We start from the raw sequence: 7,770 nt of genomic DNA on the forward strand, positions 1-7,770 counted from the left end.
CTGTAGCTGTTGGAAGAGGCTTGTGTTTTAAGAGTCAAGAGGCCCCTCAAAATAGTCTTGCCATTTTGTTTCATGTCTTCTAGATGCCAGGAGAGAAGGCCAGGGGGGGGGGCATTTAAAAAAGGGTGGCTCCTACATTGTTAAATGCAAAAGAGAAAATCCATTTCTAACCTGATTAGAAGGGAAAGAGGTGCCGAAAGCAAACAATACCTGCCCACGTTTCCATTATTTCAACCAACACGCCCTCTAAGAAATGTTCTGGAGCCACACTTGGAAAAAGCATACAAGTCTGAATAAGTGCATCTTTCTGGGAACTTGCTGCTCACGTGTGACTTCGTAAACCAGGGCCAGATTGCAAAAATATGCATACAGGTGTGTCCGTCTCCCCCCCACCATAGCTGCCAAGTTATCCCTTTTTTTACAGGGATTTTCCCTTATGCTGAATAGGCTTCCTCGCGAGAAAAGGGAAAACTTGGCAGCTATGCCCCCCACTTATGGACGATCAACTTGCGCATGGTCGTGTATACGTGCGGCACTGGGAAATAAATAAACAAACAGATTCAAACCAGGAAATGGCAGGAGAAGAGAGCTGGAGGGTCCTTGTGGCTCGCGAGGAGACCTTCCTTGGAGCCCAAAGAGGACTTCATTGGGGGCAGAGGAAACTCCAAAGAGACCAGAGGTGCAGCAGGGCTTAGTTTTGGCTGCTCATCCTCTGTGCCTAGCCGGATGCAGCAACTGCTTCTTCGTGGGTCCTGCAGCCAGTTACAGAACTCTAGTTGAAGAGAGAGTTGTGGAGAGAGAGAGAGTTGTGGGGGGGGGGAGAGAGAGAGAGAGATGGCAAACAGGAAAAAGAGGCTTTTTAGAGGGAGCTCTCCACTTATGCGATGCTCGCTTAAGCGCACAGGGGTCTGGAACGTAACCCCCGTGTAGGTGTGTGGGATGGATGCCTGTATAGGGCAAAATTGCAAACCAAAATGTGCATATATTTTTTATAATGCTAGTGGATTTTCATGAGGAGAACTTTGAAAAAGCGGCAAACTACTGTGGAAATGTGGATAACTGAATTTAGGATTGGAAAAATGAGAACTGAGAGAAACAGAAATTGACGTATTTGCCCGTCCCAATTGACTACCATACAGGTGAGATGGGGACCAGTATGTTCTGAGGCTGCAAAATGCTTGTAGTGCAGAGAGTTGAATTGGTTACTTGACCCCTCCCCAAGCTGACATGCACATGTACCCTTAGTAGTCATCATTTCAGCCTCCTAATGGCTAATACTCTCTATTAACCCAAAACCCATCCACTGTGTAGCATGGAGAATAAAACAATGCAACATGCCTGAAAACTAAATCAATATTTGACTTTTTTAAAAAATGACTTTAAGACCCCCAGGCATATGTAAGTCTTCAAAAGAAGGTTTGGTGATAACATCCGTTCATATATTTTCAATTAAGCCAACAAGAAAACTTTACTAAAACGACCAGCCGCCAGTTGTTATCTGATGGAACCCTCTCGTTTATTATCCTTAATGACATCAATATGTTGTCAGCATTTTTGAGACTTTGATGGCAACTGAAGTGGTTACTGCACAGATGTCAGAAAGCATGAGGTTTGTAAAGTTGCTGCTGCTTCAACAGCTGATGGTTTCGCTGGGAAGGATTTGGGAGGCAGAGAGCAGGATTAAAGGCCTCTCTTCTGGGGATGGGAGGTGTGAGCGGTTGCTAGGGAAGCACAAACTCATTCCTGATCCCTACCATGTTTCTGCCAGGAAAAGGCTGTTCTTGCTGAGAAACAACATTTCCATCCAGCTTCCTCACTGATAGTTGGAATCTGCAACCATTGACTAGATGGAATCACCAGTTACAACGGGAAGAATGCAGAGTTTCAGAGACTGGCCGCTGATTTATTGCAGGGCCAAATTCAAGGCATTGCTATTAATATTTAAAGGGGAAAGAGTGCATAAAACCAAAAATAATCATGAAAATGACATACAGAAGTGCATGCCTTTAGGTGTCTTGAACCCCTGGCCTACTTAGTTGCAAGTCCAGGAGTGCCTACTTGGCACCACGACTGTGGGTGCCTGGGGACATGGGTGCCATACAATTTGTGGGTGCCAGGCCCCTTCATGGGGAATTTTATGGGTGCTCAGGCACCCAGGGGCCCCAGGAAGTTGGCACCTATGAGTGAATCAATATGTCAAGTCTTAAAGTCCATCAATTTCTGGAGCACCATAGATTCCCCATCCTTGCAGTAGAGAAAGCTGGAGTAAAATGAGAAAAAGAAGTGAGGGAACATCAGTAGACAATGTTGTCTTCTTAACACCCTTGCATTCCCAACAGTTTCCACTTCTTAAACTGATAGCAACTAAACATCTTTTCAGGGATCTGTCTCAAACAATGATGATTATGATTACAGTAACGGCAGCAAAATGTACCATACCTCCAGTCAGAGTTGTTTTCAGTGTAAATAATTTTGATTTTTTTAACGACGGCAAAGAATTTGCAAAGACACATAAAAGAAGTATTTATGCTAATCCATAAATCATTGAAAATTAAAACCTAACAGGAGTGCGTCATGGCATGCTTTAAAGTGGAACCACTGAATCATATTTTGATTTTAATTGTACTGAACAACTGCTTAGATCCCCAATTAAGATATTTGGAGCAAGGGGGTGACTTCATGTCAATGGAAGGTTGCAAATGCTCATGTTGGAGTCAAGGTGCTATTGTGCATTGCAATCTTAAACTGACCTCTCAGGGAGTAAGAGCCCTAGGGCTGATTGTGGTTTAGGGACCCCTGACCGTTAGCTCCAGTCGTGAATGACTCTGGGGTTGCGGCGCTCATCTCGCTTTACTGGCCGAGGGAGCCAGCGTACAGCTTCCGGGTCATGTGGCCAGCATGACAAAGCCGCTTCTGGCGAACCAAAGCAGCGCATGGAAACGCCATTTACCTTCCTGCTGGAGCAGTACCTATATCTACTTGCACTTGGCGTGCTTTCAAACTGCTAGGTTGACAGGAGCTCACCCCGTTGCGGGGATTCAAACCGCTGACAAGCTGTGCCCCCTAACCTACTACAGTTGTACCCTGGAAGTCAAACGGGATCTATTCCGGAAGTCTGTTTGACTTCCAAAATGTTCGGAAACCAAAGCGCGGCTTTTGACTGGCTGCAGGAAGCTCCTGCAGCCAACCGGAAGCCCCGTCGAATGTTTGGGTTCCAAAGAACGTTTGCAAGGCGGAACACTCACTTCCGGGTTTGTGGCGTTCGGGAGCCAAAATGTCCAAGTACCAAGGCGTTCAGGATTCAAGGTAAGACTGTATTGAAAGACTGCAGCTCTGCTACTGAAAATTGTGTTGTGTGGACATGCCAGTCAGGGTGGGGAGAGTCAGGAAAGGGAAATGCCTTATAACCACGGTGTCATTTGGATTTTCGGTGAAACGCGGCTGAGTGCAATTTGCCCCTCCCCCCCCTCTCTCAATAAGATCACCTCAAGAGCCTGAAATGCATGCTGATTAGAGAGGAAGTGAAGAGTTTCACATTGCTCGGATCAGGAGTGTGTGCCTTGGTGAGGGTGTCCATTGGTTCCCCTCCCAACAAAATAAACACAGGAGTGTCCAGCATGTTGGGTGGGGGGAGTGCTGAGAACAAGAGTTCGTATTATAGAAGGCCATGATGATAAATGTCTCCAGTGGCATAATCTCTAACTCTTACCATCTGTGATTCCCTTGTTGCCATGGCAATATCAAGCAAATATTAAAAAATAGTCCAAAACCAGGAAAAGCACAGCTGGGAGCATCTACACTGAAGGAAAACAAGCCCTCCATGGGACAACCCACAGTAAAGGACTGATACATTCTGGAGGACTTATGCTGAAGCTACATACACATGATCTTAATCACTTGTAGGCTCCACACCCCCTCCTGGGTGTTTCATTTTTACTTGGAGCTGCCACCCAAGCTGCCATTTTCCAATGGGAGGCTGACACAGGAGATGGAAGAAGGAGATGGGTAGCCTAATCCTTTGTCTCCACCCAATTTCCACCTCCAGGTTTCTCCTTCTGCCCCTGCAACCTGCCTTTAGCTCCGTGGGAAGAACAAATAAGTTTGTGGAGGGCAATTTGGAGGTGGAGAATGGCAGAGAGGAAAGGCTTAGCATGTTCCTCGTCCTGATCCCACACTAATCTGCCCCTGGAGATTGCTGCCTGGGTGGCTAATTTTTTGTGTGGGGGTGGGGGTGGAATTCCCTGTGATTCTGATGCGGATCGAGCTCCCTACTGCTTTGAAAGCAGCAACAACTAAGCCTAAGGTAAATGGTATCATCTAGTCTGGGTCGAAAACTCCAGATGTGCCACATAGCAGACAGGAGAGGAGAGTAAGGAGACATGACTAGGGGAGGAACAGCTGGCACTGGCAGAGACCCCAACTGTTTCCTCTTTCACTGCACCAGTGTGTTAATCTTAGCCAGGGTGAAAGCTGGATGGGGCTGATGGAACCCACAGTCCAAAACATCTGGAGGGCATGAGGTTGGTGATGGCTGTACAGGAAGTAATGGTGAGTGAAGATGCAGCAAAATTTTGATGTCTGCATTGGTCGTGATACTGAATTGCTACCCTTGCAGCCTCCTGTGGTTTGAATACAGCTCACTTGGTGATTCTTGACTATGGGGAATAATATTTGTATTACAGCGTAGGACATGTTGGGGTTTTGAATAAGGCTTTTAGGCTTAACATTTCCAAGAGTCATTTATAGGGTGTTAAAACGTTCTTAAGAAGGTGTTACTTTTTGGATGCTTGCAACACACAGCACTAATATTTGGGTTAAACATTTACACAAAGTGTCATAAAAAGTTTCCATCTTCTCTCTCTCTCTTTTATAAAAAGAAGCCCTCACCTGAATATAATCTTTGTATTAGCATAATTTATAATAATGGTTAACAAAGAATAGCTGTGCAGATTAAGCAGTTAAAACAGTTAAACAAACAAACAAACAAACAAACAAACAAACAAACGTAGCTAAGAAGCTGACAATATAGTATGAAGGTAATATATATATTCTGGGTTAAAGGTGTTAGACCTACTATATGCTACAACTTTAGAAAAGATACATATAAGAAGAATATGTTTCTATAATGTCTGCAGATTCTCCTTCATGGAAAACTTGACAGCCTATTAAGGATTTGCAGGGCTATTTAAAAAAAAAGCCAATTCACCTGGCTTTTCAGCCATGAATATATTCACATGCATAATCTAGCATAGTTTTGAGCACAGTTAAGGATACATTTACAGTACTAATATGGGTTTTAAACTAGTTTAGCTATCATAGCTTCCCCTAACGCAGGTGTGTGAAACTTTGGCACTCCAGACATTGTTGGACTACAGCTCCCATCATCCCTGACCAATGGTCATGCTGGCTGCAGCCGATGAAAGTTGGAGTTTCCAACAACAGGTTCCCCTTCTGTGCCCCAAATATAATCCCGGGAATTGTAGCTTAATAAGGGCATTGGGAATTCTCTGTTGCGGAGAAGGAATCCTCTGTTTTGTTTACTCAGATGAATGGCCTACCATGTTTGATGGATCTTCTGCATGTGTGTGCATATGATTGCAGCCTTAAACAATATTAGCTGGCACTTGGCAGTATATGTATGTGCAAGTCTTAGGCCTACCTTGCATTTGCAAACAGGGGTGGCCCTTTCATTAGGCAGAGTGAGGTAGTGGCCCCTAGGAGATGTGGGGCAGTGGCAGCAGTCCCCACTGCCCAGGCAGTCCCCCTGACTTCCCGCCACTCTAGACTGTGACACTCAGGTCCAGTGGAGAATTCAGACTCATCACCACCAGTGTCAAAGTAAGACTGAACTGCTGATCTGTTGGCTTCTGTACATAGACTGGGTTGGGAGATGTTATCTTGCCCTTTACTTCAGGCAGCAAAATGTCTTGATCTGGCCCTATTTGCAGAGCAGCCTGGCATTGGGTCACATCAACAGTCTTATCTCCAAGTCTAAGCTGCCATGATCTTGATTGTGAAAAAGGCAGCAGTCTGGAGAGCCTTAAGCATTTTGGGGGGGAGACAGATTTCAAGGGATATCACAAGCATCCACCACTCCGTGTTTTGCATGGTGGAGGCTATGAATAAAAGAGCTCTTGGACATGTACCAAATAAAATGGGGGAGGGGAGCCCCAACACCAACCAAAGCCCCATCTTACCTTGCAAGTAATTCGCAGCAATAAATGTTTAAAATGCAGTCTGCATTAGATCATCTGAGCAACCTATTGCAGGGCACTGTGGTTACAAAGAAAAACATTTGGTCCATTCCCCCTGCTGTATATATTCCTGGAAAAAAATGTTATTTATTTAATACATTTACAGGCATTTTGATGGTGCTCCCCACCAGCACATCCTAGAACGCTGCCATCAGGGAACTCATACCTCTAAAAGGAAAGAGGGAGGGAGAAAAAGGAGGGATGGTTTGTGGTTTCCTGGGTTGAAGTTTGCAATTGAAGGCATGCAATGAAGCACAGCAACTCTTCACTTGGTTATTTCACTTAAATGAATTAAAAGAAATTGGGGTTGGGGCAGAGACCTATATCTACAGCATAGTAACTGAAGCTAAGATAATAAAGCCAAGATTCTGCACCAAGACACATCCAATTCTGCAGCCTTGAAAGCAGAATTCTGCAACCTGTATTAAATTGTGTGAATAAAAAAAAAGTTTGCCCATTTCCCCCCTCATTTTGCATTATTTGTCATGGTGAAAGAGCTACAATCTGAAGGTACCACCTCTGACCACTTGAAAACTCACTCAGCAACCACTTTGGGAAGAAGTTGCCTATACATACTTCTACGTATCTAGGAATTTGTTTTTATTTTAAAAAATGAAAAGAGAGATTCAGTTCTTTATCTGATTCCATAGTTTTGTTTTTCTGTGTAGAACTGTGGAATTATTCACATAGCTGTACCTAAAAAGTTTCCTCTCAGGTAATGCTTTTAGTAGGATTTCTAGAATGGCTTGATTTTTCCAGTGTGAACTCTGCTGCTGTTTCAGTTGATCCCAGTGCTCTGACTTCTTTGAAATAGGCATGGAAGCGCAGAGTGCTATTGCCTCTCCATCGTCCGGGTAATAACTGTAGGAGCTTCCACGTGGCAGTGTATTGCAGACTCAGTGATGGTCATGCATTGAAGTTTTGTACAGCATCTATGCAACTTGCCTTAAAAGTAAAAAATGCTGTCCCATATTATTTCCCCATTTATTTTGGAGTTACCCACCCCCAGCAAATCTGTATCTGCAGAAGGTAAAAGTTTTTCAAAGCATGGAGGTAAGAATGACATAGGACAGGCTTCCTCAACCTCAGCCCTCCAGATGTTTTGAGACTACAATTCCCAGCATCCCTGACCACTGCTCCTGCTAGCTAGGGATCATGGGAGCTGTAGGCCAAAAACATATGGAGGGCTGAGATTGAGGAAGCCTGACATAGGAAGTTCAGAAGTTGCCTTATACCGAGTAAGAACACTGGCCTATCTAGCTCAGTAAAAGGTAAAGGTAAAGGCAAAGGACCCCTGGATGGTTAAGTCCAGTTAAAGGTGACTCTGGGGTGTGGTGCTCATCTTGTTTTCAGGCTGAGGGTGCCACCGTTTGTCCACAGACAGCTATCCAGGTCACGTGGCCAGCATGACCAAACCGCTTCTGGAGCAACAGAACACTGTGATGGAAACCAGAGTGCATGGAAACGCCATTTACCTTCCCCTCCACAGCGGTACCTATTTATCTACTTGCACTGG

Source organism: Zootoca vivipara, chromosome 9 (assembly GCF_965207765.1).
Source record: "Zootoca vivipara chromosome 9, rZooViv2.hap1.1, whole genome shotgun sequence".
In the NCBI taxonomy this organism is placed as follows: Eukaryota; Metazoa; Chordata; class Lepidosauria; order Squamata; family Lacertidae; genus Zootoca; species Zootoca vivipara.